The following is a 16,053-nucleotide window of genomic DNA, read 5'->3' as shown; positions in this document are numbered from 1 at the left end:
TGCACAGGTTTCCCCTGGACATCTCACTACCATCTAGACAGTCTGGAGTAGAGGGTGAGATTCTGCATCTATAAGCAGTTTGGTGCTGATGCTGGTGGTCTTCAAGCAGACATTTCATAGCATGAACATAGACCAGGATTCCTATATGGTTGTGCATGAGCCTCAGAGGTCGGGCTTGTTAAATAAGTGATTCTTGGGCTCGATGCCCAATATTCTGAGATGGTGGGTCTGGGGAGAGGTTTATGTATTTTGAAACAAGCCGACAAGCAATTTTGGTGCTCAGCCAGATTGGGAACCATTGATGCCTATCATCAGAGAGCATTCAGAGTAGGGAGGGTCTTAAATCTACATTTAAATGTTTTCTCCTGGGAAGAAAGAGGCAAAACACATGCTGGGAGATATATGTTGTTTTCTCTACCATGGGGTAGAGCCAGGTGGAAGATTTTGGAAGTGGTTATTAGTTCAGCAAAGGAAAATATCCAAGCTAATAAGAATTCTTTTTTTTTTTTTCTTTCTTTCTTTCTTTTTTTTTTTTTTGCTGAGGAAGATTAGCCCTGAGCTAACATCCATGCCAATCTTCCTCTACTTTTTATATGTGTGTCGCTGCCACAGTTTGGCTGATCAGTGATGTAGGTCCATGCCCAGGATCTGAACCTGCAAACCCAGGCCTCCAAAGTGGAACACATGGAACTTAACCAGTGCACCACGGGGCCAGCCCTCTAAGAATTCTTAAATGTTCTCACCACAAAAACAGAAATGGTAATTATGTGACATGATGCAGCTGTTAGTTAGCTAACTCTGTGATGTTAATCATTTTGCAATATATAAGCATATCAAATCAACAGGTTGTACATCTCTGACGTACAAAATGTTATTTGTCAATTATATCTGAGTAAAGTTGGAAAAGAATCTCTGAATCCTTGCTCTCTGAAACTATTCCCTCCATGGATTTCTCACTCACTTCTTGGTGTGAACAATGGATTCCAAATTGTTCTAATTGAAACAAATTAATATAGATAGATGATAGATAGAGAGAGAGAAAGTATTGGGGCCTTGGGTACCACGTAGGAATCACTGCCACTGCTTCAGGGCACAGATGCCACTGCTCATACCACTGACTCTCCTGGTGCTGGCCACTGGATCCTGTGGCTACAACTGCTGTTTCTGCTGCTTCTGGCAACTGGATGACACTACTGCCGGTCACGCCACCTTTGCCAAACGCATTCTGCACAGTCCCAGCCTTTCTGTCACCACGTCCTGAGTCAGAGTCCAGCATGTGGTCACCCGACTGGTGGAGCCTCATGCTGTGTCCAACTGCAAGAATCTTTGGGAAAATGGGTTTCCCTCTCTTATGGATGGTGCTCTCTGCCTCCTACCAAGACTCTTTAAGTGTGGAATTCTCCTAAAGTGGGAAGAGGGTACAGGTTCTAGGGGTGGGTGTTGGGCACGAGAGATGGAAAAAAGAATGACGAATTTCCATTTTTGGAGCAGTGATCTGAGACCAGAACTTGATCTGGTACATTGCAGGGACTTGGGTTTGGCTGGATGAATGAGTGACTAATAAATCACATCTTTCAACTTAATCCCTTGATAGTCTGTTATGGAGTCCAGCTTTTGTCTACTCTAGGTTATACTCACAAATAACTGGAGTGGCATTGCATTGTGGGATGATGAAGTGATTACTCAAAATGTCTTTTCCCTGTTTTTGTCTCTCACTAGGATTAAAAAACCAAGATCTATAAGACTTCAGAGGATACACTGACATTTTATATTAACTTTTATATTTCTTTGTATATGCACATATTTCTTAGGAGAATATCCATAACATTTATCAGTATTTACATGACCCCAACAAAAATCTAAAAACCATCCTAGTTTAGACACTGTGCTACTCAATCTCTGGTCCATGAACACCTAATAATCAAACTGTTTTAGCAGATCCAATGACATGACATAAATGCTCATCTTTTCCTTGACCATTAGCGGTCCGGGACATGATAAGGTAGAGGTTTACTTGCTTATGCTCACTTTCAATTTCTGTATATATCTTTTTTTTTTTTTTTTGGTGAGGAAGATTGGACCTCAGCTAACATCTGTTGCCAATCTTCTTCTTTTTGCTGAGGAAGATTGTCCCTGAGCCAACATCTGTGCCCATCCTCCTCCATTTTGTATGTGGGATGCTGCCAAAGCATGGCTTGATGAGCAGTGTGCCAGTCCTCACCTGGGATCTGAACCTGTGAACCTCGGGCCACCAAAGCAGAGTGCGCGAACTCAACCACTACACCACCAGGCCAACCCCATTTCTGTATATATTTTATTGTGGGCTGATAACAAACTCCTCACAGGCCAGCACTGGCTCACAGACCACACTAAGTAGCATTGGTTTAGATTGACTTGTATTCCAGAACCTACCCTGGTGCCAGATAAATAGCAGGAGGGAAAAAATAGTTAATGGGGGTTCCATTTCCAGTAATATGGTAAGCTAGGTTTTAAGGCTGCCTCTTCCACTAAAAGCAACTAAAAATAATTGATAAAATATAAAAACCATCCAAAAGCATAGTAGAATAATCAAGAGAATAATGATTTAGGCCACTATATAAATGTGGGAAAATAATCCAGAGAGAAATATTGTTTTTATCCTTAGGGCATCTGCCGAATCTGTAAAAATCTTAGCCTTGGTTTTCTCAGGCTCACGAGCTGCAATAGACAGGACATGATGCCCAGAGCTTATTCATTTGGGGAGCATAAGCGATGTCCCCTCCCTGAAAATCTGGGGATACAAGGTTCATATCCTCAGAGTAAGGGTGAAACAAAACAAAATCTCCTTCAGCCCTTAATACAAGAGTATTCCTTGGAAATTTGTCTTTGAGCCAGCAAAAACAAAAAGGAACAAACTATTGTTTCTGAGAATTTGCAACCATGAGCTAGCCCTCCTATGATTTGTAGTCCAAATTTGCTTTATCATTTTGGGCCAAAATAACTTCATGCCATGAATTTAGTTTATAATCATCCTGGATTCATCATGACCCAAAAACTAGAAGAAAGAAACAAAAATCTCTACAGAAATCTACAATTAACCTAGGTGTTAAAGAATTTACACAAGTAATTACCCAAGGAAAATAAGCAGCTCATAGCAAGAAATGTAGAAATACAAATGGAAAAAAGATGATGACTGAGAAGCACTAGAAACAAAGGGCAGTATAAACAGGCTCATAAAACTTCAATATTGGAATTATGAGACATAGAATATAACATAACCAGGATATAATATAAACATATAAGCATACATATGGGACATAAGAAAGAATGAAAAATCGAAAATGCCTGCAGAACATAGGAAATTAAATATAACCTATTGGATTTTCAAAAGAACCAAATAAGTTTTTAAAAATTAAAATGAAGGGGGCTGGCCCCATGGCCTAGTGGTTGAGTTCAGCACACTCCACTTCGGCAGCCTGGTTTCAGTTCCCTACTGTGGACCTACACCACTCATCGGTGGCCATGCTGTGGCAGCAACCCATAAACAAAATAGAGGAAGATTGGCAACAGATGTTAGCTCAAGGCGAATCTTCCTCAAGCAAAAAAAAAAAAAAAAAGTTAAAATTAAAACTATTTTAATTGGAAACTCAGTTCATTGACTTTTTCTTTGGGCCATGATGGGGTAAAAAGGATGAGATTTACTCTCCTATCTTAAACAACTACAAATTCAGATAAATATATGAAATAATGGAATTCAGACCTTAGACAATAGGAAGCACAAAGATTGTGATACCTTAGAGAAGGGAAACAAAAGAAGTGAGGCCTAAAATTGTCCACCTCTCTTCCTGGAGAGAGTTTCCAGGACACAGTGCAGGGAGGAAGAGCCCTAACAGAGCCCAGCAGTCTCACTGAGTTGAGGGGACAGAGTTGTGAATTAGAGAGGCCAGGACAGCCAATCGAAGGTGAAGGCACATAGAGAAGAGAGCTGAACAGAAATAGCAACTGGAAGTCTGCAGACTTCTCCTCACATCTTGAGCTCATCAGTGCATGCATGTAAGGAAACTATTCAAGGACAGGGAAAGAATAAACCAAAAAGACTACAGGAACAGTACCCAGTGCTCCATGGGACTGGGAATAGTGACTGTTCATCACAGCCAGACTAGAAAACCTTATAATTTGCTGGGCATTGGTAGAGTATTCAGAAGGGTCTTGTGTCAGTAGTGGGGAATAATTTGCCCTAAAAAACACCAGGCATGCAAAGAAAAAAAGAAACTACAACCCATAAGGCAGAGAAATGAAATGAATGTAAACTAATCTAGAACTGACACAGATGTTAGCATTAGCAGTAAAGACATTAAAACAGTTATTGTAAATGTATTCCTTATGCTCAAAAAGTTACATCAGAGACATGAAAGTATATAAAAGACTAAAATCAAACTTCTAGAGATGAAAATGTCTGACTTGAAAAATACACTGAATGTGAGATGTGATTAAGGGTAGATTTGATATTGTAGAAGAAAAGATCAGTGACCTTGAAGACATAGCAATACAAACTCTCTAAAATTATATAAAGTAATAATTATTACAATGTATTATTGGGTTTGTAACATATTTAGATATGATTTGTATAACAAAGCAGCCCAAAAAGGAAGAACTAGAAATAGAGCTATAGAAAGTCATGTTTGTATATCTCACTGAAATTGTTAGTATAAATCTGAAGTGGATTTTGATAAGATAAGTATATGGTAAACTCCAGAGTAACTGCTAAGAAAATAACTCAAATTATAGTGATAAATTATTAAATAATTAAAATATTACAGTAGAATTATCCACTTAATAAAAAAGTATCATTAAAAGAGGAATAGAGTGGGGAAAAAGACATGAGACACATAGAAAATAAAAGCAGAATGGTATCAGAAATCATTTGTATACATATCAACATTAAATGTTAATGTATTGAAGATGTAAAATAAAGCACAGATTGTTAGACTGCAAACAAAACAAGATACAATTATGCTGTCTTTAGTAAGATACACCTGAGATTCAATTACAAATAGATTAAAATCAAAAGGATGGAAAAGATATTTCAGGCAAACAGCAACATAAGGAAGCTGGAGCAGCTACACTGATATCAGACAAAAGAGACTTTTAAAAAATGCTAGTAAGATAAACAGGGACACTTTATAATGATAAAAGGGTCAATCCATCAGAAAGATAAAACAATTATAAACGTATACGCTTATAACTGTAGCACCAAACTGAGCACCAAATACATGAAAATAAAATTGACAGAAATTAAGAGACAAATAAGCAATACAACAATAACAGTTGGAGATTTCAAAATACTACATTCAATAATGGATAGAACACCTATGCAGAAGATCAACAAAGAAAAAGAAGAGTTCAACAATACCATAAACGAACAGTATAAACCTGCCAGACATTTATGGAAGATTTCACCCAACCACAGCAAAATATACATTCTTCTCAAATGCACATGGGGCATTCCTCAGGATAAACCATAAGGTAGGCCATAAAACAAACCTCAATAAATTTAAAAAGATAGAAATAATACAATACAGACAATGATATCACAAGAAAAGAAAACTACAGGCCAATTAACTCTTGTGAATATAGACACAGAAATCTTCAAAAATATAGCAAATCAAATCCAGCAACATATAGAAAGAATTATACACCATGACTAAGGAGAATTTATTCCAGGAAAGCAAGGTTGGTTTAACTTTCAAAAAAATCAATTAATGTAACATACCGTATTAATATAACAAAAAACAAAAACCACATACTTGTCTCAATAGACGGAGAAAAAGCATTTGACAAAATCTGACACCCTTTCATGGTTAAAAAAAAAAAAACACTCAACCAACTAGTAACAGAATGGAATTTCTTCAATCTGATTAAGGGCATTTATGAAAACCCTAAAGCTAACATTGTACTAAATGGCAAACGAATGGCTGTTTTCCTCCTAAATCACCAATAAGACAAGAATGTCCACTCTCATCACTTCTATTCAACATTGTGCTAGAGGTTTTATCTAGAGCAACTGTACAAGAAAAAGAGATAAAATGCATTCAAATTAGAAAGGAAGAAGTAAAACTATCTCTATTCTCAGATGACATGATCTTGTACGTAGAAAATCCTAAAGAATCCATGAAAAAACTATTAGAACTAATAAAGAAGTTCAGCAAGGTTGTAGGATATGAAGTCAATAGACAAAAGTCAATTATATTTCTATACAATAAACAATAAACAATCCAAGAATGAAATTAAGAAAATACTCCATCTATAATAGCATCTAAAAGAATAAATATTAGGAATACTTTTAATAAAAGAAGTGCAAAACTTATATTCTGAAAACTACAAAACATTGGTAAAAGAAATTAAAGAACGTGTATGTAAATGGAAAAAAGTTCATGGATTAGAAGACAATATTATTAAGATGGCAATACTCCCCAAATTGATCTCTAGATTCAACACAATCCCTATCAAATACCTAACTGACTTCTTTCTAGGAATTGACAAACTGATTCTAAATTCAGATGGAAGTTCAAGGAATCTACAATATCCAATCTTATTAAAGGAGAACAAAGTAGGAGGACTCACAATTCTCAATTTCAAAACTTCCTACAAAACAACAGTAATCAAGACAGCGTGGTACTGGCATTTGGATAGATATATAGATCAAAGAATAGAATTGAGAGTCCATAAATAAAACCATGTGTCTATGGTACTTGATTTTCTACAAAGATGCCAAGACCATTCAATGGGGGAAAGAATAGTTGTTTCAGCAACTGGTGCTGGGACAACTGGACAGCCACATGCAAACTAATGAAGTTGGAAACTTACCATACCCCATATACAAAAATTAATATAAAATGGACCAAAGGTTTAAACATAAGAGCTAAAACTATAAAACTCTTAGAATAAAACATAGGGGAAAATCTTCATGACATTGGATTTGGAAGGATTTCTTTGATATGACACCAAAGGCACAGGCAACAGAAGAAAAAATAGGCTAATGGGAGTTCATCAAAATTAAAAACTTCTGTTATCAAAAGATTATCAACAGTAAAAAGACAACTACACAATGGAAGAAAATATTTGCAAATCATATGTGATAAGTGATTAATATCCAGAATATATAAAGATATCCAACAACTCAATAACAAAAAGACAAACAACTGTATTTTAAAATGGGCGAAAGGGGCCGGCCTGGTGGTGTAGCAGTTAAGTTTGCGCACTCTGCTTCAGTGGCCTGGGGTTCATGGATCCTGGGTGAGGACATACACGCTGCTCATCAAACCACGCTGTGGCAGTGTCCCATACACAAAATAGAAGAAGACTGGCACAGATGTTAGCTCAGGGACAATCTTTCTCAAGCAAAAAGAGGAAGATTGGCAATAGATGTTAGCTCAGGGCCAATCTTCCTCACCAAGAAAAAAAAAGAAAAAGAAAACTGGCTCCTCTTCTATTTTAATTAAATAAATAAATAAATAAATAAATAAATAAAATAGGCAAAAGAATTGAATAGACATTTCTCCAAATAAGATGTACCAATGCCAGCATATGCACGTATATATGTATGTATGTGTATATAAATATACCTTCCTCACAGGTGTGAAGTGCTGCTTTATTGTGGTCTTGATATTCATTTCCTGACTGTTTAATGATGCTGAGCATCTTTTCATGTGCTATAATACATGCATGCATATATATATATATATATATATATGCCTGGTGGTTTCTTGGGTCTGAGGAAGGGGTGAATTGAGAGTTATTGTTCATTGGGAATATAGTTTCAATACGGGATGATGACAATGTTCTGTTAAGATGGTTAAATCTCCAAATTGAGCTACAGATTCAGTGCAATCTCTATAAAAATCCCTGCTGGTTACTTTACAGAAACTGAAGAGTTGATCTTAAAATTCATGTGGGAATTCAAAGGACTAGACAAAAATTCTTGAAAAGGAAGAACAAAGTTTGAGGACTCACACTCCTGGTTTCAAAATTTACAACAAAGCTCAAGTAATCAAGACAGTATGTTACCAGCATGAGATGGTCACAGAAATCAATGGAATGGAACTAAGAGGTCAGAAATCAACCCTCACATTTATGGTCAATTGAATTTCAACAAGAGCGCCAAGACAATTCAATGAGGAAAGCCTAATCGGCTGACATAATTGTGTATCCACATGCAAAAGAATGAAATTTGAACCTTACCTCCCACCATATGAAAAAGTTATCTCAATGTAGATCAAAGACCTAAATATAAATACTAAAGCTATAAAACTCTTAGAAGACAACATATGAATAAATCTTCATGACCTTGGACTAAGCAACAGTTTCTTATGACACCCATAATACATGTAACAAAGGAACAAATAGATTAATTGGACTTCATCAAATTTAAAAACTTATGTGCTTCAAAGGACACCATCAAAAAAGTAAAAACATAGCCCTAGGCTGGGAGAAAATACTTGCAAATCTTATGTCTAGGGAAGTACTCTCTAAAATATTTACAAAGAACTCTTGCAACTCAATAATAGAAAAAAAAACCCAATTAAAAATGAGCAAATGTGTGATAGATATTTATCCATGGAAGATATACAAATGGCCAATAAGTACCAAAAAAGTTGCTTCACATCATTAGCCCTTAGGGAAATGCAAATCAAGAATGCAATGAGATTACCTTACACCATACACAAAAATTAACTCCAAATGGATTAAAGACTTGAATGTAAGACCTGAAACTGTGAAACTTCTAGAAGAAAACATAGGCAGTACGCTCTTCGACATTGGTCTTAGCAACATCTTTTCAAACACCACATCTGACCGGGCAAGAGAAACAATAGAAAAAATAAACAAATGGGACTACATCAAACTAAAAAGCTTCTGCACAGCAAAGGAAACCATCAACAAAATGGAAAGACAACCTAACAGTTGGGAGAAGATATTTGCAAACCATATTTCTGATAAGGGCTTAATCTCCAAAATATGTAAAGAACTCATGCATCTCAACAACAAAAAAACTACCAACCCAATTAAAAAATGGGCAAAAGACCTGAACAGACATTTGTCCAAAGAAGATATACAGATGGCCATCAGACACATGAAAAGATGTTCAAAATCACTAACTATCAGGGAAATGCAAATCAAAACTACAATGAGATATCACCTCACGCCCGTCAGAATGGCTATAATTAACAAGACAGGAAACAGCATGTGTTGGAGAGGATGTGGAGAGAAGGGAACTCTCATACACTGCTGGTGGGAGTGCAAACTGGTGCAGCCACTATGGAAAACAGTATGGAGATTCCTCAAAAAATCAAGGATAGAACTACCATATGATCCAGCTATTCCACTGCTGGATATTTATCCAAAGAACTTGAAAACACCAATTTGTAAAGGTACATGCACCCCTGTGTTCATTGCAGCATTATTCACAATAGCCAAGACCTGGAAGCAACCTAAGTGCCCATCAAGGGATGAATGGATAAAGAAGCTGTGGTATATATACACAATGGAATACTACTCAGCCATAAGAAACGATGAAATCCAGGCATTTGTGACAACATGGATGGACATTGAGGGTATAATGCAAAGTGAAATAAGTCAGAGGGAGAAGGTCAAATACCATATGATTTCCTTCATTAAGTAGTAGATAATAAAAACAGTAAACAAACACATAGGGACAGAGATTGGATTGGTGGTTACCAGAGGGGAAGAGGGGAGGGAGGATGGTGAAAGGGATAATTCGGTACATGTGTGTGGTGATGGGTGATGCGTGATGGTAATTAGTATTTTGGTGGTGAACATGATGTAATCTACGCAGAAATAGAAGTATAATGATGTACACCTGAAATTTTTACAATATTATAAATCAATGTTACTGCAATAAAAAAATAAAGAGAAGAAGTAATAGAAAAAAAAAAAAGAATGCAATGAGATACCACTTCATGCTTCCTAGGATGGCTAGAATCAAAAAGATCAATATTAATAAGTGCTGTGAGGTTGTGGAGAAATTGGAACCCTTATAAACCGCTGGTGGGAATAAAAAATGGTGCTGCCAATTTGGAAAAGAGTCTGGCAGTTCCTCAAAGTTTGAACATAGTGTTACCATATGACTCAGCAATTCCATTCCTAGTTTTTACCTAAGAGAAATGAAAACTGTGTCCACACAAAAACTTGTACATGATATTCACAGCAGCATTATTCATAATAGCTAAAAAGTAGAAACAACTCAAATGTTCATCAATAAATAAAGAAAAGCAGTATCCATGCAGTGGAATATTATTTGGCAATAAAAAGGAATGAAGTACAGGGGCCAGCCCAGTGGCACAAGCAGTTAAGTGCACGTGCTCCACTGCGGCAGCCTGGGGTTCACCGGTTTAATCCCGGTCACGCACTGATGCACTGCTTGTCAAGCCATGTTGCGGCGGCGTCCCACATAGAGTGGAGGAAGATGGGCATGGATGTTAGTCCAGGGCCAGTCTTCCTCAGCAAAAAAAAAAAAAAAAGAGGAGGATTGGCAGATGTTAGCTCAGAGCTGATCTTCCTCACAAAAAAAAAAAAAGGAATGAAGTACAGATGCATGCTACAAATGGATGAACCTTGAATGCATTAGGCTCCATGAAAGAAAACAGAAATGAAAGATCAAATGGATTGTTTCATTCTATTTATGTGAAATGTCCATAATAAGCAAATCCATATGGACAGAAAGTAGATTGGTGTGTGCCTAGGGATGAGGGAAGTTTGGGAGGGAAATAGGGACTGACTGCTCAGGAATAAATAGTTAACAGGGTGATGAAAATGTTCCAAAATGAATTGTAGTGATGGTTGCACAACTCTGTGAATATACTAAAAACCAGTTCTTTTAAACAGTTCAATTATATATATCAATTATATCTCAATAAAGCTGTTCTAACAAAAGTGATGGTCCACATTAAATGAAGTAGAAATGCCAGAACTTCCATGGCAGATTGAAGAGAAAGAGAGAAAATACTCAGGGAAGTGGTCATGCTGGTATTAATCTACTCTATAAAACTGGAAAACCCACCAGGTGACTATTTTCATTGGCAGGGCCCAAACAATACTCCGTTTATCAGGCAATAAGGAATGAGCAGATGAACAGAGTATCAACCTCCCTGTGTCTGTCCTTTGTAGGCTGGGGCTGACTCTAGGAGATAATATTACAGGACTAGGCTCCCTAACATCAATGGGGATAATAGGACCCCCGAAATCCAGAGAACAGGTGGCACAAGGTAAAAACAAAGGCAAAATAGCCAGCAATGTCAGAATGGAAGCCAGGAAATTCTGACTGTAAGGGATTTATGGGAATGGCTAATAGACCATAGTGTTTCTAGGGGCAAGATAGATGGGCAGCCAACAAGAGTGTTGCTTAATATTATAATTAACAGATTAAGAATGAATGAATTGAAGGCAGAGATTAGTCGCCCAACAGAAAGTTACAATCCCCTGCTCAGTTTCCAGACCTGAGCCAATTGTCAGACTCAGAACCCATTTGTTGAAGGAAAGCCTGTGTCCCCTGAGGAAGTGCCCTGCAACACCATGGCAAGTGTGCACAGTAGTAATTTTCCAAGTCCTTCTGTAAAGGTACCTATGGCCATTTACTCAGGTATCCATACACTGATGAAAGAATATCCAGATATTTTTTAAGAGTTTTGGATGCATAGTCTAACTTAACACTGATACCTGGGGAACCAAAGCATCATGAACCCCCATTAGAGGAGAGGCATATGGGGAACAAGAAATAATGAGTCCTGTCTCAGGTCCATCCAAATCTCAGTGGGTTCTTTGTGTCCACACATGGTGGTCATGTCCCCAGTTTCCAGATACATAATTGCAGTGGACATATTTAGAATTGTCAAGAACCCTCACATTGGTTCTTTGACCTGTGGAGTATAAGGTTCAGTAAGAAAAGCTAACTGGAAGCCCCTGAAACAGCCTCCTACCCTTGGCCAGACAGAAAATTAAAACAATATTGTATCTTGGGGGTAATGCAAGAGGTTAATGTCATCCTCAAAGATTTAAAGCGTGCAGCAGTGGTGGTCCCATCACATACATATTTAGCTCACCACTGCGGTTCTTGCAAAAACTGGATGGACCATTGCCAATGACAGTGGATTACTGAAAATTTAACCAATAATTAGAAGCAATTACAGCAGCTGTGATTAATGTGATTTTTTAACAGAGCAGATTTACAGAGCTACTGGTATATGGTAATGACTATTGATAGCCCTAATGCATTGAATACCCATGAAAAAGAGGATCAGAAGTTGTTTATATTTGCATGAGACAAATAAGACTAAACTTTCTAATTTTTCTCTAGGACTATGTTATTCTCCTACTCTCTATCATAATGTAGAAAGAAGGAATTAGTACAGAACCACAAAAGACTGCAAGTAACCAAAGCAATCGTAAGGAAAAAAAAGGAATACAGCTAAAGGCATCACATTTCCTGATTTCAAACTATATTACAAAGCTATAGTAATCCAAACAGTATGGTACTGGCATAAAAACAGACACAGACAATGGAACAGAATGGAGAGCGGTATAATAAGAAATACATTTGATCTTTGTCCCTGGTTCCTGGCACAAAGCTCTTATAACCCGTAGAATTTGATGAGTAACAGGAGTGTCTTTTGTTACTCATAAGGAGCTTCTTTTTGACACAATTGCATGTACACACATGAGATAACTTAGGGTGGGAGCCCTAGATAGACTCGGGATGGGGCTGCTCACCAAAAAGACCGACTACAGGGTTGGAACTTTCAGGCTCACCCACTAACCACTGGGAAGGTGGGGCATGGTAGAGATCAAGCTCTATAAAAACTCTTGGACAAGATTTGATGAGCTTCCAGGCTGGTGAAGGCATCCATGTGCCAGGAAGGCAGCACACTCCAGTTCCACAATGACAGGAGCTCCTGTGCTGAGGACCCCTTCAGACCTCTCCTATGTGTCTCTCAATGTGGCTGTTCATATGTATCCTTTATAATATCCTTTAGGATAAACTGGTAAACATAAGTAAATGTTCTCTGAGTTCTGTGAGTGCTGTAGGAAATTAATTGAACTTGAGGAGGGGGTCTTGGAAACCTCTGACTTGTAGCCAGTTGTTCAGAGCACAGGTGACTACCTGGACTTGCAACTGGCCTGTGAAGTGGGGGCAGTCCTGTGAGACTGAGCTCTTAATCAGTGGGAGTTTGTGCTATCTCCAGGTAGAAGTATTGGAATTGAATTAAAATGTGGGACACCCAGCTGTCCACTGAGAATTGGAGAATTTCTTGTTGATGTAGAAAAAGCAGATTGGACCATGCATATTCAGTCAATTAATATTTGACAAGGGAGCCAAGAATACTCAGTGGGGAATCAACAGTCTCTTCACGGAATGGTAATAGGAACACTGGATATTCACACGCAGAAGAATGAAATTGGATCCCTATCTTACACCACTCACAAAAATAAACTTGAAATAGATTAAACACTTAAATGTAACATCTGAATCCATAAAACTCTTAGAAGAAAACATAGAGAAAAAGCTCTTTGATAGCGGTTTCAGCAAAGATTTTTTGGATACGACAACAAAAGCAAAAATCAACAAGTGGGACTACATCAAACTAAAAAGCTTCTGCACAGCAAAGGAAACCATCAATAAAATGAAAAGGCAATGTATGGAAAGGGAGAAAATATCTGAAAACCATATATCCGACAAGGGGTTAATATGCAAAATATATCAGGGACTCACACAACTTAATAGAAAAAAACCCAAATAATCTAATTTAAAAATTAGCAAAGGACGTGAATAGACATTTTTCCAAAGAAGACATCCAAATGGCCAACACATACATGAAAAGGTGCTCAATATCACTAATCATCAGGGAAATGCAAATCAAAACCATCATGAGATATCACTTCACACCTGTTAGAATGACTATTTTCAAAGAGACAAGAGAGAGCAAGCGTTGGTGAGGATGTGGAGAGAAGGAAACCCTCGTCAGGGGGCCAGCCCAGTGGCGTAGTGTTTGGGTTTGTGTGCTCCACTTCAGTGGCCCGGGGTTCGTGGGTTCAGATCCTGGACATAGACCTATGCACCACTCATCAAGACATGCTGTGGCGGCATCCCATATACAAAATAGAGGAAGATGGGCACAGATGTTAGCTCAGGGCTAATCTTCCTCAGCAAAAAAAAAAAAAAAGGAAACTCTCGTGAACTGTTGGTGGGAATGTAAATTGGTGCAGCCACTGTGGAAAACAGTATGTAGCTTCCTCAAAAAATTAAAAACAGAACTATCATATGATGCAGCCATTCCACTTCTGGGTATATATACAAATAACATGAAAACATTCATTTGTAAAGATATATGCACACCTATGTTCACTGCAGCATTATTTACAATAGCCAAGATATGGAAACAACCTAAATGGCCATCGATGAATAAATGAATAAAGAAGACATGGTATATATATGCAATGGAATACTACTCAGCTATAAAAAAGAATTAAAAATTGCCATTATTGACAACATGGATGGACCTTGAGGGTAGTATGGTAAGTGAAATAAGTCAGACAGAGAAAGTCAAATACCCTATGATTTCACTCATATGTGGAATCTGAAAAAAACCAAATGAACAAACTAAAACAAAAACTCATAGATACGGAGAACAGATTAGTGGTTACCAGAAGTGAAGGGGGTTGGTGGATGGGCTAAATGGGTGAAGGGGGTCAGCTATCTGTTGATGGATGGTAACTAGACTTGTGGTGGTGATCACTTTGTAGTGTATACAGATGTCAAATTATAAAGCTGTACACCTGGAAAAAAAAAAAGAAACTAGAAAGAATATAAGTTAAACTTTTTTATTTATACATTATATTATTGTACTGGTTTTCAAATGTTTTCAATAATATCCTTGTTTTCACATATAGTTTGCTTGCAGTAATTATTAATTGACTGAATGTCTGATATAAATAAATAGATGACAAGATAAACACCCAGGACAATTCAAAGTAAAGAGTCGAGGAATCTCAAGAGTTAACAATTCATATTATCTGTCACATGAGACATTTAGAAACAGAAAGGACACACACAGGACTATAACAGCAGAAGTCACGTGATTTTGTCACGATTACCTTTCTCTGTGTTTGGACTCTGTTGACTCATCCACATGGGCATCTCCATTTAGAGACAAGATTCAAAAGGTAGCATAACTATGCTTCTTCCTTGCCTATTTATGGATAAAGCCAAATTCTTTGTTTGCTTTGGTTCCCACCACTAGTTCTGCTCTAGGTCTGCACATGTGTGGGCAGAATTCATGAAAATATCAAGTTCCTTAAGCAGCTCTGTTTGGGGGGGTGGGTTCCTGAGTGATTCATTTACTGAGGGCTGACTCAATAAGATTACCAGAAATAGAACTAGTTAGGAAAGAAATCATTTCCTGATTGCCTGTGGGGAGAAAGAAACTTGAATCTTGGGTGGAATAGTATGGATGGGCTCCAAAACAACAAAAGTGAACATGGAGCATTCTCCTGAAGAGGGGCAGGTGGAGGACACCATCCGTTCCCACAGCGGAGCTCTCCTACAGCCCTTGAAGGGAGTCCCCTGTCTCCCAGAATCTACTCCTTACTTATCCTGCCATCTCCACCCTGCCTGAAAGAAGTGAGGAAGATGGTCAGGGAGGGAGTCAAACAGATTGAGAGTGTGTGCCCTGGCTGACCTGTCCCAGGATCAGGATTAACACAGATCAACACCAATTACTTAGCTGAACCTTTGTCCAAAACTCTAGGAAGGGAAGGGCAAAATGGAACAGTGTCTATTTCAGCTCCTTAGGAGAATATTTAACATTAGAGTGTGTAAAATTATTCTTTCTTTTCTGGGGTTCTCCTATCTCTCCCAGGTTAACTACGCTGTGTTGCAGCAGGTAAAGGATCTCAGGCAAAACCCAGGATACTTCTCCCATCCTCTCTCCCTTCCTTCTTTCTTCACCATTTGTTGCATTTACCATGAATTCTCTTGGTATTGATTTTTGGAGGGGTAAAAGG

This window comes from Diceros bicornis, chromosome 14, assembly GCF_020826845.1.
Source record: "Diceros bicornis minor isolate mBicDic1 chromosome 14, mDicBic1.mat.cur, whole genome shotgun sequence".
Taxonomy (NCBI): domain Eukaryota; kingdom Metazoa; phylum Chordata; class Mammalia; order Perissodactyla; family Rhinocerotidae; genus Diceros; species Diceros bicornis.
The sequence above is the reverse complement of the archived record's forward strand: the minus strand, read 5'-3'. Positions refer to the sequence as shown.